The 24,460-nt window shown below is 49.2% G+C and overlaps 31 non-coding genes and 3 pseudogenes across 31 annotated transcripts; 5 read left to right on the top strand and 29 right to left on the bottom strand.

Moving 5' to 3' along the window:
* Positions 1-10: 10 nt before the first annotated feature.
* Positions 11-174, bottom strand: LOC135005922 (U1 spliceosomal RNA). Its single transcript, XR_010206425.1, has one exon. It is a non-coding gene; the product is annotated as a U1 spliceosomal RNA (small nuclear RNA).
* A 670-nt stretch (positions 175-844) lies between these two features.
* On the bottom strand, positions 845-1,007 carry LOC135005756 (U1 spliceosomal RNA). The gene has a single exon (XR_010206282.1). It is a non-coding gene; the product is annotated as a U1 spliceosomal RNA (small nuclear RNA).
* A 142-nt stretch (positions 1,008-1,149) lies between these two features.
* LOC135005666 (U1 spliceosomal RNA) lies at positions 1,150-1,313 on the bottom strand. Its single transcript, XR_010206195.1, has one exon. It is a non-coding gene; the product is annotated as a U1 spliceosomal RNA (small nuclear RNA).
* A 675-nt stretch (positions 1,314-1,988) lies between these two features.
* On the bottom strand, positions 1,989-2,149 carry LOC135005840 (U1 spliceosomal RNA). Its single transcript, XR_010206361.1, has one exon. It is a non-coding gene; the product is annotated as a U1 spliceosomal RNA (small nuclear RNA).
* A 152-nt stretch (positions 2,150-2,301) lies between these two features.
* Positions 2,302-2,465, bottom strand: LOC135005732 (U1 spliceosomal RNA). Its single transcript, XR_010206259.1, has one exon. It is a non-coding gene; the product is annotated as a U1 spliceosomal RNA (small nuclear RNA).
* A 698-nt stretch (positions 2,466-3,163) lies between these two features.
* On the bottom strand, positions 3,164-3,299 carry LOC135005910 (U1 spliceosomal RNA; annotated as a pseudogene).
* Positions 3,300-3,451: 152 nt separating this feature from the next.
* LOC135005698 (U1 spliceosomal RNA) lies at positions 3,452-3,615 on the bottom strand. The gene has a single exon (XR_010206226.1). It is a non-coding gene; the product is annotated as a U1 spliceosomal RNA (small nuclear RNA).
* Positions 3,616-4,289: 674 nt separating this feature from the next.
* Positions 4,290-4,452, bottom strand: LOC135005880 (U1 spliceosomal RNA). The gene has a single exon (XR_010206399.1). It is a non-coding gene; the product is annotated as a U1 spliceosomal RNA (small nuclear RNA).
* Positions 4,453-4,601: 149 nt separating this feature from the next.
* Positions 4,602-4,765, bottom strand: LOC135005587 (U1 spliceosomal RNA). The gene has a single exon (XR_010206121.1). It is a non-coding gene; the product is annotated as a U1 spliceosomal RNA (small nuclear RNA).
* Positions 4,766-5,439: 674 nt separating this feature from the next.
* LOC135005813 (U1 spliceosomal RNA) lies at positions 5,440-5,602 on the bottom strand. Its single transcript, XR_010206337.1, has one exon. It is a non-coding gene; the product is annotated as a U1 spliceosomal RNA (small nuclear RNA).
* A 152-nt stretch (positions 5,603-5,754) lies between these two features.
* On the bottom strand, positions 5,755-5,918 carry LOC135005623 (U1 spliceosomal RNA). The gene has a single exon (XR_010206154.1). It is a non-coding gene; the product is annotated as a U1 spliceosomal RNA (small nuclear RNA).
* A 674-nt stretch (positions 5,919-6,592) lies between these two features.
* LOC135005841 (U1 spliceosomal RNA) lies at positions 6,593-6,755 on the bottom strand. The gene has a single exon (XR_010206362.1). It is a non-coding gene; the product is annotated as a U1 spliceosomal RNA (small nuclear RNA).
* A 152-nt stretch (positions 6,756-6,907) lies between these two features.
* LOC135005697 (U1 spliceosomal RNA) lies at positions 6,908-7,071 on the bottom strand. Its single transcript, XR_010206225.1, has one exon. It is a non-coding gene; the product is annotated as a U1 spliceosomal RNA (small nuclear RNA).
* A 674-nt stretch (positions 7,072-7,745) lies between these two features.
* On the bottom strand, positions 7,746-7,908 carry LOC135005853 (U1 spliceosomal RNA). The gene has a single exon (XR_010206373.1). It is a non-coding gene; the product is annotated as a U1 spliceosomal RNA (small nuclear RNA).
* A 152-nt stretch (positions 7,909-8,060) lies between these two features.
* LOC135005731 (U1 spliceosomal RNA) lies at positions 8,061-8,224 on the bottom strand. The gene has a single exon (XR_010206258.1). It is a non-coding gene; the product is annotated as a U1 spliceosomal RNA (small nuclear RNA).
* Positions 8,225-8,922: 698 nt separating this feature from the next.
* Positions 8,923-9,058, bottom strand: LOC135005909 (U1 spliceosomal RNA; annotated as a pseudogene).
* A 152-nt stretch (positions 9,059-9,210) lies between these two features.
* LOC135005695 (U1 spliceosomal RNA) lies at positions 9,211-9,374 on the bottom strand. Its single transcript, XR_010206223.1, has one exon. It is a non-coding gene; the product is annotated as a U1 spliceosomal RNA (small nuclear RNA).
* A 674-nt stretch (positions 9,375-10,048) lies between these two features.
* LOC135005987 (U1 spliceosomal RNA) lies at positions 10,049-10,211 on the bottom strand. The gene has a single exon (XR_010206461.1). It is a non-coding gene; the product is annotated as a U1 spliceosomal RNA (small nuclear RNA).
* Positions 10,212-10,363: 152 nt separating this feature from the next.
* On the bottom strand, positions 10,364-10,527 carry LOC135005586 (U1 spliceosomal RNA). The gene has a single exon (XR_010206120.1). It is a non-coding gene; the product is annotated as a U1 spliceosomal RNA (small nuclear RNA).
* A 674-nt stretch (positions 10,528-11,201) lies between these two features.
* LOC135005811 (U1 spliceosomal RNA) lies at positions 11,202-11,364 on the bottom strand. The gene has a single exon (XR_010206335.1). It is a non-coding gene; the product is annotated as a U1 spliceosomal RNA (small nuclear RNA).
* A 152-nt stretch (positions 11,365-11,516) lies between these two features.
* LOC135005622 (U1 spliceosomal RNA) lies at positions 11,517-11,680 on the bottom strand. The gene has a single exon (XR_010206153.1). It is a non-coding gene; the product is annotated as a U1 spliceosomal RNA (small nuclear RNA).
* A 698-nt stretch (positions 11,681-12,378) lies between these two features.
* On the bottom strand, positions 12,379-12,514 carry LOC135005908 (U1 spliceosomal RNA; annotated as a pseudogene).
* Positions 12,515-12,666: 152 nt separating this feature from the next.
* On the bottom strand, positions 12,667-12,830 carry LOC135005881 (U1 spliceosomal RNA). The gene has a single exon (XR_010206400.1). It is a non-coding gene; the product is annotated as a U1 spliceosomal RNA (small nuclear RNA).
* A 3,240-nt stretch (positions 12,831-16,070) lies between these two features.
* On the bottom strand, positions 16,071-16,234 carry LOC135005806 (U1 spliceosomal RNA). Its single transcript, XR_010206330.1, has one exon. It is a non-coding gene; the product is annotated as a U1 spliceosomal RNA (small nuclear RNA).
* Positions 16,235-16,905: 671 nt separating this feature from the next.
* LOC135005963 (U1 spliceosomal RNA) lies at positions 16,906-17,068 on the bottom strand. Its single transcript, XR_010206445.1, has one exon. It is a non-coding gene; the product is annotated as a U1 spliceosomal RNA (small nuclear RNA).
* A 152-nt stretch (positions 17,069-17,220) lies between these two features.
* On the bottom strand, positions 17,221-17,384 carry LOC135005584 (U1 spliceosomal RNA). Its single transcript, XR_010206118.1, has one exon. It is a non-coding gene; the product is annotated as a U1 spliceosomal RNA (small nuclear RNA).
* A 671-nt stretch (positions 17,385-18,055) lies between these two features.
* Positions 18,056-18,218, bottom strand: LOC135005941 (U1 spliceosomal RNA). Its single transcript, XR_010206433.1, has one exon. It is a non-coding gene; the product is annotated as a U1 spliceosomal RNA (small nuclear RNA).
* Positions 18,219-18,370: 152 nt separating this feature from the next.
* On the bottom strand, positions 18,371-18,534 carry LOC135005621 (U1 spliceosomal RNA). The gene has a single exon (XR_010206152.1). It is a non-coding gene; the product is annotated as a U1 spliceosomal RNA (small nuclear RNA).
* Positions 18,535-19,205: 671 nt separating this feature from the next.
* On the bottom strand, positions 19,206-19,368 carry LOC135005850 (U1 spliceosomal RNA). Its single transcript, XR_010206370.1, has one exon. It is a non-coding gene; the product is annotated as a U1 spliceosomal RNA (small nuclear RNA).
* A 144-nt stretch (positions 19,369-19,512) lies between these two features.
* On the top strand, positions 19,513-19,628 carry LOC135006005 (U5 spliceosomal RNA). The gene has a single exon (XR_010206465.1). It is a non-coding gene; the product is annotated as a U5 spliceosomal RNA (small nuclear RNA).
* Positions 19,629-19,898: 270 nt separating this feature from the next.
* On the top strand, positions 19,899-20,014 carry LOC135006014 (U5 spliceosomal RNA). The gene has a single exon (XR_010206474.1). It is a non-coding gene; the product is annotated as a U5 spliceosomal RNA (small nuclear RNA).
* Positions 20,015-20,300: 286 nt separating this feature from the next.
* LOC135006020 (U5 spliceosomal RNA) lies at positions 20,301-20,416 on the top strand. The gene has a single exon (XR_010206479.1). It is a non-coding gene; the product is annotated as a U5 spliceosomal RNA (small nuclear RNA).
* A 274-nt stretch (positions 20,417-20,690) lies between these two features.
* LOC135006021 (U5 spliceosomal RNA) lies at positions 20,691-20,806 on the top strand. The gene has a single exon (XR_010206480.1). It is a non-coding gene; the product is annotated as a U5 spliceosomal RNA (small nuclear RNA).
* Positions 20,807-21,081: 275 nt separating this feature from the next.
* Positions 21,082-21,197, top strand: LOC135006035 (U5 spliceosomal RNA). Its single transcript, XR_010206493.1, has one exon. It is a non-coding gene; the product is annotated as a U5 spliceosomal RNA (small nuclear RNA).
* The last annotated feature ends 3,263 nt before the right edge of the window (positions 21,198-24,460 follow it).

Below are 24,460 nucleotides of genomic sequence, written 5' to 3'. Positions count from 1 at the left end.
CAGAGCTGACCAGAGGAAAGCACAAACACAGTCCCCCACTACCACAAATAATGCAGTCGAGTTTCCCACATTTGGGGAAATCACAGGGGTCAGCATACCCAGAGTGCAATGAATGAACCTCACCCTGGGAGAACAATCTTCATGACCATGGTATCTCCTATGCAAAATAAGTATGATTTGGGATAGGGCTGGGGAGGGCCGCTGCTCAGGCACATCTCTGTCAAGTAAAGGAGATTCAACTGAGGCAGCACAAGGGAACTCTCATCTGGGGACAACAACTGCAGGGAGAACACATATTTTCAGATGAACATGGGAGGGCAGAAGGCTGCCTAATACTGAAGCACCCCCAAACAACAAACCAAATGCAACTACTAGTGCAAGCATTCCTGGGGGAAGGCCTGCAGCAGACGGATTTGCATATGGTGATGTCATCCAAGCAGTGGGTCAAAGTTGGCTTCAACCCTCGTCTGCATATGAAAATAAAAAAGGGGTGTGCAGGGCATGGCTGCCTTTTGCGGCGCTTGGATGACCCCTAGTTCGCATTAAACACCTCCACCCTCCTTCGGTGTGGGGCTCATGTTGGCTATGCCCCAGCCCCTGAAGCATTCAAGCTGATTTCTTGCAGCAGCTGGGCACTGTAACAGCTCCAGAGCTGCTCTGTAAAGCAAGTAAAAGGGTGTGGGCCCTGCAGCACTACCTGTAGTTTGCATTGTGCGTTGGAAGGCACAAAGTAAGCAGACGGGGAAGTCAGGATAGTGCACAAGGGCATAGAAGGGAGCGGCTGAAGAAAAGAGAAGTGGAAACAGACAGCAAACTAGGCTGGAGAGAGACCTGAGACAAAGAGATCTGAATTATACGAGAGCCGACCAGGGGAAACACAAATTATGCAGTCAAGTTTCCCACATTTGGGGAAATCGCAGGGGCAGCACACCCAGAGTGCAATGGGTGAGCCTTGCCCTGGGAGAAGCACCTTCATGATCATAGTATCTCACCTGGCAGGTAAGTAGGAGTTGGGCTAGAGCTGGGGAGGGTCTCTGCTCGGGCACCCCCCTGTCAAGTGAAGGAGATCCAACTGAGGCAGCACAAGGGAACTCTCAAAAGAAGAACAAGGCTCTGAAACAAAGAAATCTGACTTTTACCAGAGCTGACCAGAGGAAAACACAAACACAGTCCCCCACTACCACAAATAAAGCAGTCGAGTTTCCCACATTTGGGGAAATCACAGGGGTCAGCATACCCAGAATGCAATGAATGAACCTCACCCTGGGAGAATAATCTTCATGACCATGGTATCTCCTATGCAAAATAAGTATGATTTGGAATAGAGCTGGGGAGGGCCGCTGCTCAGGCACATCTCTGTCAAGTTAAGGAGATTCAACTGAGGCAGCACAAGGGAACTCTCATCTAGGGACAACAACTGCAGGGAGAACACATATTTTCAGATGAACATGGGAGGGCAGAAGGCTGCCTAATACTGAAGCACCCCCAAACAACAAACCAAATGCAACAACTAGTGCAAGCATTCCTGGGGGAAGGCCTGCCGCAGATGGATTTGCATATGGTGATGTCATCCAAGCAGTGGGTCAAAGTTGGCTTCAACCCTCGTCTGCATATGAAAACAGAAAAGGGGCGTGCAGGGCATGGTGGCCTTTTGCTGCGCTTGTCTGACCCCTAGTTTGCATTAAACACCTCCACCCTCCTTCGGTGTGGGGCTCATGTTGGCTATGCCCCAGCCCCTGAAGCATTCAAGCTGATTTCTTGCAGCAGCTTGGCACTGCAACAGCTCCAGAGCTGCTCTGTAAGGCAAGTAAAAGGGTGTGGGCCCTGCAGCACTACCTGTAGTTTGCATTGTGCATTGGAAGGCACAAAGTAAGCAGACGGGAGGAGAAGTCAGGATAGTGCACAAGGGTATAGAAGGGAGCGGCTGAAGAAAAGAGAAGTGGAAACAGACAGCAAACTAGGCTGGAGAGAGACCTGAGACAAAGAGATCTGAATTATACGAGAGCCGACCAGGGAAACACAAATTATGCAGTCAAGTTTCCCACATTTGGGGAAATCGCAGGAGCAGCACACCCAGAGTACAATGGGTGAGCCTTGCCCTGGGAGAAGCACCTTCATGATCATAGTATCTCACCTGGCAGGTAAGTAGGAGTTGGGCTAGAGCTGGGGAGGGTCGCTGCTCGGGCACCCCCCTGTAAAGTGAAGGAGATCCAACTGAGGCAGCACAAGGGAACTCTCGAAAGAAGAACAAGGCTAAAGGAAAATCTGAGACAAAGAAATCTGACTTTTTCCAGAGCTGACCAGAGGAAAGCACAAACACAGTCCCCCACTACCACAAATAATGCTGTCGAGTTTCCCACATTTGGGGAAATCACAGGGGTCAGCATACCCAGAATGCAATGAATGAACCTCACCTTGGGAGAACAATCTTCATGACCATGGTATCGCCTATGCAAAATAAGTATGATTTGGGATAGGGCTGGGGAGGGCCGCTGCTCAGGCACATCTCTGTCAAGTAAAGGAGATTCAACTGAGGCAGCACAAGGGAACTCTCATCTGGGGACAACAACTGCAGGGAGAACACATATTTTCTGATGAACATGTGAGGGCAGAAGGCTGCCTAATACTGAAGCACCCCCAAACAACAAACCAAATGCAACAACTAGTGCAAGCATTCCTGGGGGAAGGCCTGCAGCAGATGGATTTGCATATGGTGATGTCATCCAAGCAGTGGGTCAAAGTTGGCTTCAACCCTCGTCTGCATATGAAAAGAGAAAAGGGGCGTGCAGGGCATGGCGGCCTTTTGCAGCGCTTGGATGACCCCTAGTTCGCATTACACACCTCCACCCTCCTTCGGTGTGGGGCTCATGTTGGCTATGCCCCAGCCCCTGAAGCATTCAAGCTGATTTCTTGCAGCAGCTGGGCACTGTAACTGCTCCAGAGCTACTCTGTAAGGCAAGTAAAAGGGTGTGGACCCTGCAGCACTACCTGTAGTTCGCATTGTGCGTTGGAAGGCACGAAGTAAGCAGACGGGAGAAGTCAGGATAGTGCGCAAGGGCATAGAAGGGAGCGGCTCAAGAAAAGAGAAGTGGAAACAGACAGCAAACTAGGCTGGAGAGAGACCTGAGACAAAGAGATCTGAATTATACGAGAGCCGACGAGGGGAAACACAAATTATGCAGTCAAGTTTCCCACATTTGGGGAAATCGCAGGAGCAGCACACCCAGAGTGCAATGGTTGAGCCTTGCCCTGGGAGAAGCACCTTCATGATCATAGTATCTCACCTGGCAGGTAAGTAGGAGTTGGGCTAGAGCTGGGGAGGGTCGCTGCTCGGGTTCCCCCCTGTGAAGTGAAGGAGATCCAACTGAGGCAGCACCAGGGAACTCTTGAAAGAAGAACAAGGCTAGAGGAAGATCTGAGACAAAGAAATCTGACTTTTACCAGAGCTGACCAGAGGAAAGCACAAACACAGTCTCCCACTACCACAAATAATGCAGTCAAGTTTCCCACATTTGGGGAAATCACAGGGGTCAGCATACCCAAAATGCAATGAATGAACCTCACCCTGGGAGAAAAATCTTCATGACCATGGTATCTCCTATGCAAAATAAGTATGATTTGGAATAGGGCTGGGGAGGGCCGCTGCTCATGCACATCTCTGTCAAGTAAAGGAGATTCAACTGAGGCAGCACAAGGGAACTCTCATCTTGGGACAACAACTGCAGGGAGAACATATATTTTCAGATGAACATGGGAGGGCAGAAGGCTGCCTAATACTGAAGCACCCCCAAACAACAAACCAAATGCAACAACTAGTGCAAGCATTCCTGGGGGAAGGCCTGCCGCAGATGGATTTGCATATGGTGATGTCATCCAAGCAGTGGGTCAAAGTTGGCTTCAACCCTCGTCTGCATATGAAAAGAGAAAAGGGGCGTGCAGGGCATGGTGGCCTTTTGCGGCGCTTGGCTGACCCCTAGTTTGCATTTAACACCTCCACCCTCCTTTGGTGTGGGGCTCATGTTGGCTATGCCCCAGCCCCTGAAGCATTCAAGCTGATTTCTTGCAGCAGCTGGGCACTGTAACAGCTCCAGAGCTGCTCTGTAAGGCAAGTAAAAGGGTGTGGGCCCTGCAGCACTACCTGTAGTTCGCATTGTGCGTTGGAAGGCACAAAGTAAGCAGACAGGAGGAGAAGTCAGGATAGTGCGCAAGGGCATAGAAGGGAGCGGCTCAAGAAAAGAGAAGTGGAAACAGACAGCAAACTAGGCTGGAGAGAGACCTGAGACAAAGAGATCTGAATTATACGAGAGCCGACCAGGGGAAACACAAATTATACAGTCAAGTTTCCCACATTTGGGGAAATCGCAGGAGCAGCACACCCAGAGTGCAATGGGTTAGCCTTGCCCTGGGAGAAGCACCTTCATGATCATAGTATCTCACCTGGCAGGTAAGTAGGAGTTGGGCTAGAGCTGGGGAGGGTCGCTGCTCGGGTACCCCCCTGTAAAGTGAAGGAGATCCAACTAAGGCAGCACAAGGGAACTCTCGAAAGAACAAGGCTAGAGGAAAATCTGAGGCAAAGAAATCTGACTTTTACCAGAGCTGACCAGAGGAAAGCACAAACACAGTCCCCCACTACCACAAATAATGCAGCTGAGTTTCCCACATTTGGGGAAATCACAGGGGTCAGCATACCCAAAATGCAATGAATGAACCTCACCCTGGGAGAAAAATCTTCATGACCATGGTATCTCCTATGCAAAATAAGTATGATTTGGAATAGGGCTGGGGAGGGCCGCTGCTCATGCACATCTCTGTCAAGTAAAGGAGATTTAACTGAGGCAGCACAAGGGAACTCTCATCTGGGGACAACAACTGCAGGGAGAACACATATTTTCAGATGAACATGGGAGGGCAGAAGGCTGCCTAATACTGAAGCACCCCCAAACAACAAACCAAATGCAACAACTAGTGCAAGCATTCCTGGGGGAAGTTCTGCAGAAGACGGATTTGCATACGGTGATGTCATCCAAGCAGTGGGTCAAAGTTGGCTTCAACCCTCATCTGCATATGAAAAGAGAAAAGGGGCGTGCAGGGCATGGCGGCCTTTTGCGGTGCTTGGATGACCCCTAGTTCGCATTAAACACCTCCACCCTCCTTTGGTGTGGGGCTCATGTTGGCCATGCCCCATCCCCTGAAGCATTCAAGCTGATTTCTTGCAGCAGCTGGGCACTGTAACAGCTCCAGAGCTGCTCTGTAAGGCAAGTAAAAGGGTGTGGGCCCTGCAGCACTACCTGTAGTTTGCATTGTGCATTGGAAGGCACAAAGTAAGCAGACGGGAGGAGAAGTCAGGATAGTGCACAAGGGTATAGAAGGGAGCGGCTGAAGAAAAGAGAAGTGGAAACAGACAGCAAACTAGGCTGGAGAGAGACCTGAGACAAAGAGATCTGAATTATACGAGAGCCGACCAAGGGAAACACAAATTATGCAGTCAAGTTTCCCACATTTGGGGAAATCGCAGGGGCAGCACACCCAGAGTGCAATGGGTGAGCCTTGCCCTGGGAGAAGCACCTTCATGATCATAGTATCTCACCTGGCAGGTAAGTAGGAGCTGGGCTAGAGCTGGGGAGGGTCGCTGTTCGGGCACCCCCCTGTCAAGTGAAAGAGATCCAACTGAGGCAGCACAAGGGAACTCTCGAAAGAAGAACAAGGCTAGAGGAAGATCTGAGACAAAGAAATCTGACTTTTTCCAGAGCTGGCCAGAGGAAAGCACAAACACAGTCCCCCACTACCACAAATAATGCAGTCGAGTTTCCCACATTTGGGGAAATCACAGGGGTCAGCATACCCAGAATGCAATGAATGAACCTCACCCTGGGAGAACAATCTTCATGACCATGGTATCGCCTATGCAAAATAAGTATGATTTGGGATAGGGCTGGGGAGGGCCGCTGCTCAGGCACATCTCTGTCAAGTAAAGGAGATTCAACTGAGGCAGCACAAGGGAACTCTCATCTGGGGACAACAACTGCAGGGAGAACACATATTTTCAGATGAACATGTGAGGGCAGAAGGCTGCCTAATACTGAAGCACCCCCAAACAACAAACCAAATGCAACAACTAGTGCAAGCATTCCTGGGGGAAGGCCTGCAGCAGATGGATTTGCATATGGTGATGTCATCCAAGCAGTGGGTCAAAGTTGGCTTCAACCCTCGTCTGCATATGAAAAGAGAAAAGGGGCGTGCAGGGCATGGCGGCCTTTTGCAGCGCTTGGATGACCCCTAGTTTGCATTACACACCTCCTCCCTCCTTCGGTGTGGGGCTCATGTTGGCTATGCCCCAGCCCCTGAAGCATTCAAGCTGATTTCTTGCAGCAGCTTGGCACTGCAACAGCTCCAGAGCTGCTCTGTAAGGCAAGTAAAAGGGTGTGGGCCCTGCAGCACTACCTGTAGTTTGCATTGTGCATTGGAAGGCACAAAGTAAGCAGACGGGAGGAGAAGTCAGGATAGTGCACAAGGGTATAGAAGGGAGCGGCTGAAGAAAAGAGAAGTGGAAACAGACAGCAAACTAGGCTGGAGAGAGACCTGAGACAAAGAGATCTGAATTATACGAGAGCCGACCAGGGGAAACACAAATTATGCAGTCAAGTTTCCCACATTTGGGGAAATCGCAGGAGCAGCACACCCAGAGTACAATGGGTGAGCCTTGCCCTGGGAGAAGCACCTTCATGATCATAGTATCTCACCTGGCAGGTAAGTAGGAGTTGGGCTAGAGCTGGGGAGGGTCGCTGCTCGGGCACCCCCCTGTAAAGTGAAGGAGATCCAACTGAGGCAGCACAAGGGAACTCTCGAAAGAAGAACAAGGCTAAAGGAAAATCTGAGACAAAGAAATCTGACTTTTACCAGAGCTGACCAGAGGAAAGCACAAACACAGTCTCCCACTACCACAAATAATGCAGTCAAGTTTCCCACATTTGGGGAAATCACAGGGGTCAGCATACCCAAAATGCAATGAATGAACCTCACCCTGGGAGAAAAATCTTCATGACCATGGTATCTCCTATGCAAAATAAGTATGATTTGGAATAGGGCTGGGGAGGGCCGCTGCTCATGCACATCTCTGTCAAGTAAAGGAGATTCAACTGAGGCAGCACAAGGGAACTCTCATCTTGGGACAACAACTGCAGGGAGAACATATATTTTCAGATGAACATGGGAGGGCAGAAGGCTGCCTAATACTGAAGCACCCCCAAACAACAAACCAAATGCAACAACTAGTGCAAGCATTCCTGGGGGAAGGCCTGCCGCAGATGGATTTGCATATGGTGATGTCATCCAAGCAGTGGGTCAAAGTTGGCTTCAACCCTCGTCTGCATATGAAAAGAGAAAAGGGGCGTGCAGGGCATGGTGGCCTTTTGCGGCGCTTGGCTGACCCCTAGTTTGCATTAAACACCTCCACCCTCCTTTGGTGTGGGGCTCATGTTGGCTATGCCCCAGCCCCTGAAGCATTCAAGCTGATTTCTTGCAGCAGCTGGGCACTGTAACAGCTCCAGAGCTGCTCTGTAAGGCAAGTAAAAGGGTCTGGGCCCTGCAGCACTACCTGTAGATCGCATTGTGCGTTGGAAGGCACAAAGTAAGCAGACAGGAGGAGAAGTCAGGATAGTGCGCAAGGGCATAGAAGGGAGCGGCTCAAGAAAAGAGAAGTGGAAACAGACAGCAAACTAGGCTGGAGAGAGACCTGAGACAAAGAGATCTGAATTATACGAGAGCCGACCAGGGGAAACACAAATTATGCAGTCAAGTTTCCCACATTTGGGGAAATCGCAGGGGCAGCACACCCAGAGTGCAATGGGTGAGCCTTGCCCTGGGAGAAGCACCTTCATAATCATAGTATCTCACCTGGCAGGTAAGTAGGAGTTGGGCTAGAGCTGGGGAGGGTCGCTGTTCGGGCACCCCCCTGTGAAGTGAAGGAGATCCAACTGAGGTAGCACAAGGGAACTCTCGAAAGAAGAACAAGGCTAGAGGAAGATCTGAGACAAAGAAATCTGACTTTTTCCAGAGCTGACCAGAGGAAAGCACAAACACAGTCCCCCACTACCACAAATAATGCTGTCGAGTTTCCCACATTTGGGGAAATCACAGGGGTCAGCATACCCAGAATGCAATGAATGAACCTCACCTTGGGAGAACAATCTTCATGACCATGGTATCGCCTATGCAAAATAAGTATGATTTGGGATAGGGCTGGGGAGGGCCGCTGCTCAGGCACATCTCTGTCAAGTAAAGGAGATTCAACTGAGGCAGCACAAGGGAACTCTCATCTGGGGACAACAACTGCAGGGAGAACACATATTTTCAGATGAACATGTGAGGGCAGAAGGCTGCCTAATACTGAAGCACCCCCAAACAACAAACCAAATGCAACAACTAGTGCAAGCATTCCTGGGGGAAGGCCTGCAGCAGATGGATTTGCATATGGTGATGTCATCCAAGCAGTGGGTCAAAGTTGGCTTCAACCCTCGTCTGCATATGAAAAGAGAAAAGGGGCGTGCAGGGCATGGCGGCCTTTTGCAGCGCTTGGATGACCCCTAGTTCGCATTACACACCTCCACCCTCCTTCGGTGTGGGGCTCATGTTGGCTATGCCCCAGCCCCTGAAGCATTCAAGCTGATTTCTTGCAGCAGCTGGGCACTGTAACTGCTCCAGAGCTACTCTGTAAGGCAAGTAAAAGGGTGTGGACCCTGCAGCACTACCTGTAGTTCGCATTGTGCGTTGGAAGGCACGAAGTAAGCAGACGGGAGAAGTCAGGATAGTGCGCAAGGGCATAGAAGGGAGCGGCTCAAGAAAAGAGAAGTGGAAACAGACAGCAAACTAGGCTGGAGAGAGACCTGAGACAAAGAGATCTGAATTATACGAGAGCCGACGAGGGGAAACACAAATTATGCAGTCAAGTTTCCCACATTTGGGGAAATCGCAGGAGCAGCACACCCAGAGTGCAATGGTTGAGCCTTGCCCTGGGAGAAGCACCTTCATGATCATAGTATCTCACCTGGCAGGTAAGTAGGAGTTGGGCTAGAGCTGGGGAGGGTCGCTGCTCGGGTTCCCCCCTGTGAAGTGAAGGAGATCCAACTGAGGCAGCACCAGGGAACTCTTGAAAGAAGAACAAGGCTAGAGGAAGATCTGAGACAAAGAAATCTGACTTTTACCAGAGCTGACCAGAGGAAAGCACAAACACAGTCTCCCACTACCACAAATAATGCAGTCAAGTTTCCCACATTTGGGGAAATCACAGGGGTCAGCATACCCAAAATGCAATGAATGAACCTCACCCTGGGAGAAAAATCTTCATGACCATGGTATCTCCTATGCAAAATAAGTATGATTTGGAATAGGGCTGGGGAGGGCCGCTGCTCATGCACATCTCTGTCAAGTAAAGGAGATTCAACTGAGGCAGCACAAGGGAACTCTCATCTTGGGACAACAACTGCAGGGAGAACATATATTTTCAGATGAACATGGGAGGGCAGAAGACTGCCTAATACTGAAGCACCCCCAAACAACAAACCAAATGCAACAACTAGTGCAAGCATTCCTGGGGGAAGGCCTGCCGCAGATGGATTTGCATATGGTGATGTCATCCAAGCAGTGGGTCAAAGTTGGCTTCAACCCTCGTCTGCATATGAAAAGAGAAAAGGGGCGTGCAGGGCATGGTGGCCTTTTGCGGCGCTTGGCTGACCCCTAGTTTGCATTAAACACCTCCACCCTCCTTTGGTGTGGGGCTCATGTTGGCTATGCCCCAGCCCCTGAAGCATTCAAGCTGATTTCTTGCAGCAGCTGGGCACTGTAACAGCTCCAGAGCTGCTCTGTAAGGCAAGTAAAAGGGTGTGGGCCCTGCAGCACTACCTGTAGTTCGCATTGTGCGTTGGAAGGCACAAAGTAAGCAGACAGGAGGAGAAGTCAGGATAGTGCGCAAGGGCATAGAAGGGAGCGGCTCAAGAAAAGAGAAGTGGAAACAGACAGCAAACTAGGCTGGAGAGAGACCTGAGACAAAGAGATCTGAATTATACGAGAGCCGACCAGGGGAAACACAAATTATACAGTCAAGTTTCCCACATTTGGGGAAATCGCAGGAGCAGCACACCCAGAGTGGAAAGGGTTAGCCTTGCCCTGGGAGAAGCACCTTCATGATCATAGTATCTCACCTGGCAGGTAAGTAGGAGTTGGGCTAGAGCTGGGGAGGGACGCTGCTCGGGTACCCCCCTGTAAAGTGAAGGAGATCCAACTAAGGCAGCACAAGGGAACTCTCGAAAGAAGAACAAGGCTAGAGGAAAATCTGAGACAAAGAAATCTGACTTTTACCAGAGCTGACCAGAGGAAAGCACAAACACAGTCCCCCACTACCACAAATAATGCAGCTGAGTTTCCCACATTTGGGGAAATCACAGGGGTCAGCATACCCAAAATGCAATGAATGAACCTCACCCTGGGAGAAAAATCTTCATGACCATGGTATCTCCTATGCAAAATAAGTATGATTTGGAATAGGGCTGGGGAGGGCCGCTGCTCATGCACATCTCTGTCAAGTAAAGGAGATTTAACTGAGGCAGCACAAGGGAACTCTCATCTGGGGACAACAACTGCAGGGAGAACACATATTTTCAGATGAACATGGGAGGGCAGAAGGCTGCCTAATACTGAAGCACCCCCAAACAACAAACCAAATGCAACAACTAGTGCAAGCATTCCTGGGGGAAGTTCTGCAGAAGACGGATTTGCATACGGTGATGTCATCCAAGCAGTGGGTCAAAGTTGGCTTCAACCCTCATCTGCATATGAAAAGAGAAAAGGGGCGTGCAGGGCATGGCGGCCTTTTGCGGTGCTTGGATGACCCCTAGTTCGCATTAAACACCTCCACCCTCCTTTGGTGTGGGGCTCATGTTGGCCATGCCCCATCCCCTGAAGCATTCAAGCTGATTTCTTGCAGCAGCTGGGCACTGTAACAGCTCCAGAGCTGCTCTGTAAGGCAAGTAAAAGGGTGTGGGCCCTGCAGCACTACCTGTAGTTTGCATTGTGCATTGGAAGGCACAAAGTAAGCAGACGGGAGGAGAAGTCAGGATAGTGCACAAGGGTATAGAAGGGAGCGGCTGAAGAAAAGAGAAGTGGAAACAGACAGCAAACTAGGCTGGAGAGAGACCTGAGACAAAGAGATCTGAATTATACGAGAGCCGACCAAGGGAAACACAAATTATGCAGTCAAGTTTCCCACATTTGGGGAAATCGCAGGGGCAGCACACCCAGAGTGCAATGGGTGAGCCTTGCCCTGGGAGAAGCACCTTCATGATCATAGTATCTCACCTGGCAGGTAAGTAGGAGTTGGGCTAGAGCTGGGGAGGGTCGCTGTTCGGGCACCCCCCTGTCAAGTGAAAGAGATCCAACTGAGGCAGCACAAGGGAACTCTCGAAAGAAGAACAAGGCTAGAGGAAGATCTGAGACAAAGAAATCTGACTTTTTCCAGAGCTGGCCAGAGGAAAGCACAAACACAGTCCCCCACTACCACAAATAATGCAGTCGAGTTTCCCACATTTGGGGAAATCACAGGGGTCAGCATACCCAGAATGCAATGAATGAACCTCACCCTGGGAGAACAATCTTCATGACCATGGTATCGCCTATGCAAAATAAGTATGATTTGGGATAGGGCTGGGGAGGGCCGCTGCTCAGGCACATCTCTGTCAAGTAAAGGAGATTCAACTGAGGCAGCACAAGGGAACTCTCATCTGGGGACAACAACTGCAGGGAGAACACATATTTTCAGATGAACATGTGAGGGCAGAAGGCTGCCTAATACTGAAGCACCCCCAAACAACAAACCAAATGCAACAACTAGTGCAAGCATTCCTGGGGGAAGGCCTGCAGCAGATGGATTTGCATATGGTGATGTCATCCAAGCAGTGGGTCAAAGTTGGCTTCAACCCTCGTCTGCATATGAAAAGAGAAAAGGGGCGTGCAGGGCATGGCGGCCTTTTGCAGCGCTTGGATGACCCCTAGTTTGCATTACACACCTCCTCCCTCCTTCGGTGTGGGGCTCATGTTGGCTATGCCCCAGCCCCTGAAGCATTCAAGCTGATTTCTTGCAGCAGCTGGGCACTGTAACTGCTCCAGAGCTACTCTGTAAGGCAAGTAAAAGGGTGTGGGCCCTGCAGCACTACCTGTAGTTCGCATTGTGCGTTGGAAGGCACGAAGTAAGCAGACGGGAGAAGTCAGGATAGTGCGCAAGGGCATAGAAGGGAGCGGCTCAAGAAAAGAGAAGTGGAAACAGACAGCAAACTAGGCTGGAGAGAGACCTGAGACAAAGAGATCTGAATTATACGAGAGCCGACGAGGGGAAACACAAATTATGCAGTCAAGTTTCCCACATTTGGGGAAATCGCAGGAGCAGCACACCCAGAGTGCAATGGTTGAGCCTTGCCCTGGGAGAAGCACCTTCATGATCATAGTATCTCACCTGGCAGGTAAGTAGGAGTTGGGCTAGAGCTGGGGAGGGTCGCTGCTCGGGTTCCCCCCTGTGAAGTGAAGGAGATCCAACTGAAGCAGCACCAGGGAACTCTCGAAAGAAGAACAAGGCTAGAGGAAGATCTGAGACAAAGAATTCTGACTTTTACCAGAGCTGACCAGAGGAAAGCACAAACACAGTCCCCCACTACCACAAATAATGCAGTCGAGTTTCCCACATTTGGGAAAATCACAGGGGTCAGCATACCCAGAATGCAATGAATGAACCTCACCCTGGGAGAACAATCTTCATGACCATGGTATCTCCTATGCAAAATAAGTATGATTTGGGATAGGGCTGGTGAGGGCCGCTGCTCAGGCACATCTCTGTCAAGTAAAGGAGATTCAACTGAGGCAGCACAAGGGAACTCTCATCTGGGGACAACAACTGCAGGGAGACCACATCTTTTCAGATGAACATGGGAGGGCGGAAGGCAGCCTAATACTGAAGCACCATCAAATATCAAACCATGGCCCTCATTCCGAGTTGATCGCTCGCAAGGCGATTTTAGCAGAGTTACACACGCTAAGCCGCCGCCTACTGGGAGTGAATCTTAGCTTCTTAAAATTGCGACCGATGTATTCGCAATATTGCGATTACAAACTACTTAGCAGTTTCAGAGTAGCTTCAGACTTACTCGGCATCTGCGATCAGTTCAGTGCTTGTCGTTCCTGGTTTGACGTCACAAACACTCCCAGAGTTCGCCCAGACACTCCCCCGTTTCTCCGGCCACTCCTGCGTTTTTTCCGGAAACTGTAGCGTTTTTTCCCACACGCCCATAAAACGGCCTGTTTCCGCCCAGTAACACCCATTTCCTGTCAATCACATTACGATCGCCGGAGCGAAGAAAAAGCCGTGAGTAAAAATACTTTCTTCATTGTAAAATTACTTGGCGCAGTCGCAGTGCGAATATTGCGCATGCGTACTAAGCAGAATTTCACTGCGATGCGATGAAATTTACAGAGCGAACGACTCGGAATGAGGGCCCATATGCAACAACTAGTACAAGCACTCCTGGGGGAAGGTCTGCAGCAGACGGATTTGCATACGGTGATGTAAATCCAAGCAGTGGGCCAAAGTTGACTGGAACCCTCATCTGCATATGAAAAGAGAAAAGGGGCATGCAGGGCATGGCGGCCTTTTGCAGTGCTTGGATGACCCCTAGTTCGCATTAAACACCTCCACCCTCCTTTGGTGTGGGGCTCATGTTGGCCATGCCCCATCCCCTGATGCATTCAAGCTGATTTCTTGCAGCAGCTGGGCACTGTAACAGCTCCAGAGCTGTTCTGTAAGGCAAGTAAAAGGGTGTGGGCCCTGCAGCACCACCTGTTGTTCGCATTGTGCGTTGGAAGGCACAAATTAAGCAGACGGGAGGAGAAGTCAGGATAGTGCGCAAGGGCATTTTTTTCTCTTAGTCCGGGGGCAAGGCTTCAAAATGGGGTCTGCAACGGAGGAGACACAGGGGGCGTGGTCACAGCAGCTTTTCTCTACAGTCTGCACCAGCAGGAGCCTACACCATTTTTTATGATCACGCTGAACTGCAGTGCGACTGCAATTACAGCATGGTCAAGAAGGGAGGCGTCATGCTGGGTGGCCATGCCCTGTCACTGTGCAGGAGCCAGCACCGCTCACACACTAGTCCCCGGGTGCAGCCCCCAACCCCCGGGACACCCGGAGCAACAAAATGTAGATTCAGGCCACCAGGCCACGCCCCTACCTATGAAACCATGCCTCCTTTTTACCATTGCGCTGTTTATCTGCGCGCACTGCATTACAATCTCCCTCGCCACCTCTCTGGGTGTCACCAGTGATAGTGACACCTCTGCCATGCTTGTAGCAGCTGGTCCTAAGATCTACGCCTCAAGCCCTGAGTGTTTGCCCTTGTGACTTGTTGATCATCATAGCGAAGCAGATGCTTACAGAAAACTGCAGGGGCTTAGATTGAAAATAAAAACAATTGATGGGTATAAGGTAGAGAGGAGCGGGTTCGGTTCTCCGAGAACCGAATTCCCCACGAACTCCACGTGGTTTACATTGGTCCGAGGCAGGCTCGGTTGTTCCTGCCTGACTCGGAAAACCTGAACAAGGGAAAATGTCATCATCCCGCTGTCAGATTCTCGTGAGATTCGGATTCCATATAAAGAGCTGCGCGTTGCTGCCATTTTTACTCGTGCATTGAAGAGAGAGCGGAGAGGACGTGGCTATGTTCTCTCAGTGGAAATCTCAATATCAGTGCTCAGTATCAGTGGTTACTTATTGCTGCTCAGTAATACTAGTAGTGTGTCTCTCCTGCTCAGTGTCAGTTCTCAGTAGTATCCTCATCAGTGCTCAGTATCACTGCTCATTGTCTTGTGCTGCATTGTGGTGCTCAGCATACTACAGTACATTACTAATAGTCCAGTGCTGCATCTTGCTGCTCAGTGTCAGTTCTAGTATCCTCATCAGTGCTCACTATCACTGCTCATTGCATTGTGGTGTTCTGTATACTACAGTAACATAGTAATATAGTATATATAGAGGAGCGGGTTCGGTTCTCCGAGAACCGAATTCCCGACGAACTCCACGTGGTTTACACTGGTCCGAGGCAGGCTCGGTTGTTCCCGCCTGACTCGGAAAACCTGAACAAGGGAAAATGTCATCATCCCGCTGTCGGATTCTCGCGAGATTCGGATTCCATATAAAGAGCTGCGCGTTGCCGCCATTTTTACTCGTGCATTGAAGAGAGAGCGGAGAGGACGTGGCTATGTTCTCTCAGTGGAAATCTCAATATCAGTGCTCAGTATCAGTGGTTACTTATTGCTGCTCAGTAATACTAGTAGTGTGTCTCTCCTGCTCAGTGTCAGTTCTCAGTAGTATCCTCATCAGTGCTCAGTATCACTGCTCATTGTCTTGTGCTGCATTGTGGTGCTCAGCATACTACAGTACATTACTAATAGTCCAGTGCTGCATCTTGCTGCTCAGTGTCAGTTCTAGTATCCTCATCAGTGCTCACTATCACTGCTCATTACATTGTGGTGTTCTGTATACTACAGTAACATAGTAATATAGTAACATATGGTAACATAGTTTTTGAGGTTGAATAGAGGCAAATTGCCCATCGTGTTCAACCTGTTTTAAGTTGTGATGATTCTACATACTTGCTGAATAATGTTTTATGACTAGTTAGCTACTATAACTCATGTTACCCCCGGATTAACCATGTTGATATTTTAAGTATTATAACCTTGGATAGCTTTTTCATTCAGAAATGTATCCATTCCTTTTTTAAATCCAATTACAGAGTCCGCCATTACCACCTTCCCTGGCAGGGAATTCCACATCCTGATTGCCCTAACAGTGAAGATCATAGTATCTCACCTGGCAGGTAAGTAGGAGTTGGGCTAGAGCTGTGGAGGATTGCTGCTCGGGCACCCCCTGTCAAGTGAAGGAGATCCAACTGAGGCAGCACAAGGGAACTCTCGAAAGAAGAACAAGGCTAGAGGAAGATCTGAGACAAAGAAATCTGACTTTTACCAGAGCTGACCAGAGGAAAGCACAAACACAGTCCCCCACTACCACAAATAATGCAGTCGAGTTTCCCACATTTGGGGAAATCACAGGGGTCAGCATACCCAGAGTGCAATGAATGAACCTCACCCTGGGAGAACAATCTTCATGACCATGGTATCTCCTATGCAAAATAAGTATGATTTGGGATAGGGCTGGGGAGGGCCGCTGCTCAGGCACATCTCTGTCAAGTAAAGGAGATTCAACTGAGGCAGCACAAGGGAACTCTCATCTGGGGACAACAACTGCAGGGAGAACACATATTTTCAGATGAACATGGGAGGGCAGAAGGCTGCCTAATACTGAAGCACCCCCAAACAACAAACCAAATGCAACTACTAGTGCAAGCATTCCTGGGGGAAGGCCTGCAGCAGACGGATTTGCATATGGTGATGTCATCCAAGCAGTGGGTCAAAGTTGGATTCAACCCTCGTCTGCATATGAAAATAAAAAAGGGGTGTGCAGGGCATGGCTGCCTTTTGCGGCGCTTGGATGACCCCTAGTTCGCATTAAACACCTCCACCCTCCTTCGGTGTGGGGCTCATGTTGGCTATGCCCCAGCCCCTGAAGCATTCAAGCTGATTTCTTGCAGCAGCTGGGCACTGTAACAGCTCCAGAGCTGCTCTGTAAAGCAAGTAAAAGGGTGTGGGCCCTGCAGCACTACCTGTAGTTTGCATTGTGCATTGGAAGGCACAAAGTAAGCAGACGGGAGAAGTAAGGATAGTGCGCAAGGCCATAGAATGGAGCGGCTTAAGAAAAGAGAAGTGGAAACAGACAGCAAACTAGGCTGGAGAGAGACCTGAGACAAAGAGATCTGAATTATACGAGAGCCGACCAGGGGAAACACAAATTATGCAGTCAAGTTTCCCACATTTGGGGAAATCGCAGGGGCAGCAAATCCAGAGTGCAATGGGTGAGCCTTGCCCTGGGAGAAGCACCTTCATGATTATAGTATCTCACCTGGCAGGTAAGTAGAAGTTGGGCTAGAGCTGGGGAGGGTCGCTGCTCGGGCACCCCCCTGTCAAGTGAAGGAGATCCAACTGAGGCAGCACAAGGGAACTCTCGAAAGAAGAACAAGGCTAGAGGAAGAACTGAAACAAAGAAATCTGACTTTTACCAGAGCTGACCAGAGGAAAGCACAAACACAGTCCCCCACTACCACAAATAATGCAGTTGAGTTTCCCACATTTGGGGAAATCACAGGGGTCAGCATACCCAGAATGCAATGAATGAACCTCACCCTGGGAGAACAATCTTCAAGACCATGGTCTCTCCTATGCAAAATAAGTATGATTTGGGATAGGGCTGGGGAGGGCCGCTGCTCAGGCACATCTCTGTCAAGTAAAGGAGATTCAACTGAGGCAGCACAAGGGAACTCTCATCTGGGGACAACAACTGCAGGGAGAACACATATTTTCAGATGAACATGGGAGGGCAGAAGGCTGCCTAATACTGAAGCACCCCCAAACAACAAACCAAATGCTACAACTAGTGCAAGCATTCCTGGGGGAAGGCCTGCAGCAGATGGATTTGCATATGGTGATGCCATCCAAGCAGTGGGTCAAAGTTGGCTTCAACCCTCGTCTGCATATGAAAAGAGAAAAGGGGCGTGCAGGGCATGGCGGCCTTTTGCGGCGCTTGGATGACCCCTAGTTAGCATTACACACCTCCACCCTCCTTCGGTGTGGGGCTCATGTTGGCTATGCCCCAGCCCCTGAAGCATTCAAGCTGATTTCTTGCAGCAGCTGGGCACTGTAACTGCTCCAGAGCTGCTCTGTAAGGCAAGTAAAAGGGTGTGGGCCCTGCAGCACTACCTGTAGATTGCATTGTGCGTTGGAAGGCACGAAGTAAGCAGACGGGAGAAGTCAGGATAGTGCGCAAGGGCATAGAAGGGAGCGGCTCAAGAAAAGAGAAGTGGAAACAGACAGCAAACTAGGCTGGAGATAGACCTGAGACAAAGAGATCTGAATTATACGAGAGCCGACCAAGGGAAACACAAATTATGCAGTCAAGTTTCCCACATTTGGGGAAATCACAGGGGCAGCACAACCAGAGTGCAATGGGTGAGCCTTGCCCTGGGAGAAGCACCTTCATGATCATAGTATCTCACCTGGCAGGTAAGTAGGAGTTGGGCTAGAGCTGGGGAGGGTCGCTGCTCGGGCACCCCCCTGTCAAGTGAAAGAGATCCAACTGAGGCAGCACAAGGGAACTCTCGAAAGAAGAACAAGGCTAGAGGAAGATCTGAGATAAAGAAATCTGATTTTTACCAGAGCTGACCAGAGGAAAGCACAAACACAGTCCCCCACTACCACAAATAATGCAGTCGAGTTTCCCACATTTGGGGAAATCACAGGGGTCAGCATACCCAGAATGCAATGAATGAACCTCACCCTGGGAGAACAATCTTCATGACCATGGTATCGCCTATGCAAAATAAGTATGATTTGGGATAGGGCTGGGGAGGGCCGCTGCTCAGGCACATCTCTGTCAAGTAAAGGAGATTCAACTGAGGCAGCACAAGGGAACTCTCATCTGGGGACAACAACTGCAGGGAGAACATATATTTTCAGATGAACATGGGAGGGCAGAAGGCTGCCTAATACTGAAGCACCCCCAAACAACAAACCAAATGCAACAACTAGTGCAAGCATTCCTGGGGGAAGGCCTGCAGCAGATGGATTTGCATATGGTGATGTCATCCAAACAGTGGGTCAAAGTTGGCTTCAACCCTCGTCTGCATATGAAAAGAGACAAGGGGCGTGCAGGGCATGGCGGCCTTTTGCGGCGCTTGGATGACCCCTAGTTCGCATTACACACCTCCACCCTCCTTCGGTGTGGGGCTCATGTTGGCTATTCCCCAGCCCCTGAAGCATTCAAGCTGATTTCTTGCAGCAGCTGGGCACTGTAACTGCTCCAGAGACGCTCTGTAAGGCAAGTAAAAGGGTGTGGGTCCTGCAGCACTACCTGTAGTTTGCATTGTGCGTTGGAAGGCACAAAGTAAGCAGACGGGAGAAGTCAGGATAGTGCGCAAGGGCATAGAAGGGAGCGGCTCAAGAAAAGAGAAGTAGAAACAGACAGCAAACTAGGCTGGAGAGAGACCTGAGACAAAGAGATCTGAATTATACGAGAGCCGACCAGGGGAAACACAAATTATGCAGTCAAGTTTCCCACATTTGGGGAAATCGCAGAAGCAGCACACCCAGAGTGCAATGGGTGAGCCTTGCCCTGGGAGAAGCACCTTCATGATCATAGTATCTCACCTGGCAGGTAAGTAGGAGTTGGGCTAGAGCTGGGGAGGGTCGCTGCTCGAGCATCCCCCTGTCAAGTAAAGGAGATTCAACTGAGGCAGCACAAGGGAACTCTCATCTGGGGACAACAACTGCAGGGAGAACACATATTTTCAGATAAAAATCTTGGTCATGCTCTGGTTTCTCTTCAGAACGAACAAATCTTTCGCCTTTTACTAAAGATTTCCGTGGAGAGGAGCAAAACCGAGTTTTATCTCAATTTTTGCATGCCCCATCTTTTTGGGGTTTCTTTTATCGGTTTAAAGATAGAATGAGTGTGCTTTAATGTAAGCTCATTTGCATAGAAATGACAGTAAATGTTTGTTTCTTTTCAAACAGAACTTTCTTGACCATGCTACTTGCTTGAAAGATCTGGGAGCACATGGAATACAGTACAAACCATGCTTATAGCAAGGAGAAGACAGGTGAGAAATCTGCTTTCTTTCAAATTGGGCGCTCACTTTGATCTGAATGAGGACTGCTGGCACGGCACTCAGGCGACAGGTGGAATCTTGGTCATGCTCTGGTTTCTCTTCAGAACGAACAAATCTTTCGCCTTTTACTAAAGATTTCCGTGGAGAGGAGCAAAACTGAGTTTTATCTCAATTTTTGCATGTCCCATATTATTGGGGTTTCTTTTATCGGATTAAAGACAGAACGAGTGTGCTTTCTTGTTAGCTTTAATGTAAGTATATTTGCATAACAATGACAATAAATGTCTGTTTCTTTTCAAGCAGAACTTTCTTGACCATACTAATTGCTTGAAAGATCTGGGAGCACATGGAAAAGAGTACAAACCATGCTTATAGCAAGGGGAAGCCTGGTGAGAAATCTGCTTTCTTTCTTTCAAATTGGGTGCTCACTTTGAGCTGAATGAGGACTGCTGGCATGGCACTCAGGCGACAGGTGGAATCTTGGTCATGCTCTGGTTTCTCTTCAGAACGAACAAATCTTTCGCCTTTTACAAAAGATTTCCGTGGAGAGGAGCAAAACTGAGTTTTATCTCAATTTTTGCATGCCCCGTCTTATTGGGGTTTCTTTTATCAGTTTAAAGATAGAACGAGTGTGCTTTAATGTAAGCTCATTTGCGTAGAAATGACAGTAAATGTTTGTTTCTTTTCAAACAGAACTTTCTTGACTATACTAATTGCTTGAAAGATCTGGGAGCACATGGAAAAGAGTGCAAACCATGTTTATAGTAAGGGGAAGCCTGGTGAGAAATCTGCTTTCTTTCTTTCAAATTGGGTGCTCACTTTGAGCTGAATGAGGACTGCTGGCATGGCACTCAGGCGACAGGTAGAATCTTGGTCATGCTGTGGTTTCTCTTCAGAACGAACAAATCTTTCGCCTTTTACTAAAGATTTCCGTGGAGAGGAGCAAAACTGAGTTTTATCTCAATTTTTGCATGCCCCATCTTATTGGGGTTTTATTTTATTGGTTTAAAGATAGAACGAGTGTGCTTTAATGTAAGATCATTTGCATAGAAATTACAGTAAATGTTTGTTTCTTTTCAAACAGAACTTTCTTGACCACACTAATTGTTTGAAAGATCTGGGAGCACATGGAAAAGAGTACAAACCATGTTTATAGCAAGGGGAAGCCTGGTGAGAAATCTGCTTTCTTTCATTCAAATTGGGTGCTCACTTTGAGCTGAATGAGAACTGCTGGCATGGCACTCAGGCGACAGGTGGAATCTTGGTCATGCTCTGGTTTCTCTTCAGAACTAACAAATATTTCGCCTTTTATTAAAGATTTCCGTGGAGAGGAGCAAAACTGAGTTTTATCTCAATTTTTGCATGCCCCATATTATTGGGGTTTCTTTTATCAGTTTAAAGACAGAACGAGTGTGCTTTCTTGTTAGCTTTAATGTAAGTTTATTTGCATAACAATGACAGTAAATGTTTGTTTCTTTTCAAACAGAACTTTCTTGACCATGCTACTTGCTTGAAAGATCTGGGAGCACATGGAAAACAGTACAAACCATGCAGTATCACAAGAGCCTTTATTTGATCTTTCATGAAGATAGAGCAGAATTGAGGACACGTCAACAATTTCTGCCGAAGGTGGTTCATCTTTCCACATGGTGCCTTTGGCCACTGACACCTTCGTTGAGTCAAAGTCTCTGGCTGTGGTCAGAACTTTGAAAATTTATGTCACCAGAACGGTTCAGATTAGGAAAACAGAGGCTCTGTTTGTCCTGTATGCTCCCAACATGATTGGGTGTCCTGCTTCCATGCAGACCATTATGCGCTGGATCTGTGGTAAGATTCAGCATGCTCATTCCACGGCAGGATTGCCGTTACTGAATTAGGTGAAGACCCATTCTACTAGAAAGGTGGGTTCATCCTGGGCAGCTGGTCGGGGAGTCTCGGCATTGCAACTTTGCCGAGCAGCTATTTAGTAAACACTTTTGCTAAGTTTTACAAGTTTGATACCTTGGCTGATGATAACCTCAAGTTGGGTCATTCGGTGCTGCAGAGTCGTACGCACTCTCCCACCCGTTCAAGAGCTTTGGTATAACCCCATGGTTCTTAATGTGACCCCAGCATCCTCTAGGTCGTATGAGAAAATAGGATTTTAATACCTACCGGTAAATCCTTTTCTCTTAGTACGTAGAGGATGCTGGGCACCCGTCCCAGTCCATACTGTGTCTGCAGTTATTACTTGTGGTTATACACATGTTGTGTTACGGTTCTGGTCAGCTTTTTGCTGCAATTGTTCATGCCGTTGGCTTGTGTTCTGTTGAATGCCACGTTCTGCGGCATGCTTAAGGTGTGAGCTGGTAAGATGCTCACCTTAGTTTAACTATAAATCCTTTCCTCGAAATGTCCGTCTCCCTGGGCACAGTTCCTATAACTGGAGTCTGGAGGAGGGGCATAGAGGGAGGAGCCAGTTCACACCCTTTGAAAGTCTTAAAGTGCCCATGTCTCTTGCGGATCCCGTCTATACCCCATGGTTCTTAATGTGACCCCAGCATCCTCTACGGACTAAGAGAAAAGGATGCCCCTGTGTACTATCCTGACTTCTCCTCCCGTCTGCTTACTTTGTGCCTTCCAACGCACAATGCGAACTACAGGTGGTGCTGCAGGGCCCACACCCTTTTACTTGCCTTACAGAGCAGCTCTGGAGCTGTTACAGTGCCCAGCTGCTGCAAGAAATCAGCTTGAATGCTTCAGGGGATGGGGCATGGCCAACATGAGCCCCACACCAAAGGAGGGTGGGGGTGTTTAATGCGAACAAGGGGTCATCCAAGCACTGCAAAAGGCCGCCATGCCCTGCATGCCCCTTTTCTCTATGGAATCCGAATCTCGCAAGAATCCGACAGCGGGATGATGACATTTTCCCTTGTTCAGGTTTTCCGAGTCAGGCGGGAACAACCGAGCCTGCCTCGGACCAGTGTAAACCACGTGGAGTTCGTGGGGAATTCGGTTCTCGGAGAACCGAACCCGCTCCTCTCTACCTTATACCCATCATTTTTTTTATTTTCAATCTAAGCCCCTGCAGTTTTCTGTAAGCATCTGCTTCGCTATGATGATCAACAAGTCACAAGGGCAAACACTCAGGGTGTGAGGCGTAGATCTTAGGACCAGCTGCTACAAGCATGGCAGAGGTGTCACTATCACTGGTGACACCCAGAGAGGTGGCGAGGGAGATTGTAATGCAGTGCGCGCAGATAAGCAGCGCAATGGTAAAAAGGAGGCATGGTTTCATAGGTAGGGGCGTGGCCTGGTGGCCTGAATCTACATTTTGTTGCTCCGGGTGTCCCGGGGGTTGGGGGCTGCACCCGGGGACTAGTGTGTGAGCGGTGCTGGCTCCTGCACAGTGACAGGGCATGGCCACCCAGCATGACGCCTCCCTTCTTGACCATGCTGTAATTGCAGTCGCACTGCAGTTCAGCGTGATCATAAAAAATGGTGTAGGCTCCTGCTGGTGCAGACTGTATGTGCGCGCAGGAAGCCGCCACCATTTTTGTGATCACAGCGGCTGAATGTGATGTCATACAGCCGCTGTGACCACGCCCCCTGTGTCTCCTCCGTTGCAGACCCCATTTTGAAGCCTTGCCCCCGCACCGCTCCATCCCTGACTTGGAAATGGAGTGTTGCTGACCCACCTCTCCCCCCCTTCCCCGCCCCGATTGACAGGCAGAGGCGATCACATTCTCTGCGGGGTGCCGCAGAAAATGCAGGCACATGCGTATGCTCTTAGCAATTTTTGCAGTTGGATCGCTTATTGTGATTGCAATCCAACCTGAATCAGGCCCTATTACCTATCACAATGCGCTGCGGGCAGTACAAAATTGGGTTAATATAGGAGAAAAACCCCCAGACCTGTGCTCCTTAACTGTACCTGGTGGCTAGTGGAGCGGCTGCCCAGTAATCAGTGTCCACCGCAGTGCGCACACGGCCCACCCCCTACGGCCTCGCTCCCCTTCATCAGCGGCCTCGTGATCCGGAAGGGTGGTGTGTGTGTGACTGACCTTAGGATGAAACCGGAGCCTCCGCTGCAGTGACCCAGCAACCAGGGCACGGGAGTATACAGCGCCGCTGGGAGTGATGAAGCTGCAGTAAAGATGTCTATTAGACCTAGCCTGCTGCAGCCCTTGTAGATTCTCATAAAACAAGTTCTTCTTTTCTTGTCAAAATTAATAGCTAAGAATAGGCTGCCTGAGGCAGGCCCCTGTTAATTGGCCTGCTACTGAAGGCACCAACTACAAACTGAGCTCCCTGTTCATGGAAGCGGGGTTATAGAGGAGAATGCACTGAGCTTCTTGGGAACAGTCAAAAGCTTTGAGCCGGTTGGTGCCTCAGATCAAGATCCTACTCTACACCCCAATGTGAATCCTTGTGGAGTCCAGTGTACCCCACAGAAGAAATGAATGTGTCACACCCATTGGCAGCAACCTTAGAATAGCTGCTGACGGGCACAATTGAGAAAGGAAGGGGGGGGGGACATTTGAATCCAGCACATAGATGCAATTCAAATATGTAATTTGTACCTTCCTATTTTAAAATATAATGGATGAACCTCACCCTGTGAGAACAATCTTCATGATCAAGAGATCTAATATGTAAAATAAGTA

Source organism: Pseudophryne corroboree, unplaced genomic scaffold, assembly GCF_028390025.1.
Source record: "Pseudophryne corroboree isolate aPseCor3 unplaced genomic scaffold, aPseCor3.hap2 scaffold_207, whole genome shotgun sequence".
Lineage (NCBI taxonomy): Eukaryota > Metazoa > Chordata > Amphibia > Anura > Myobatrachidae > Pseudophryne > Pseudophryne corroboree.
This window is presented reverse-complemented; position numbering and strand designations above follow the sequence as displayed.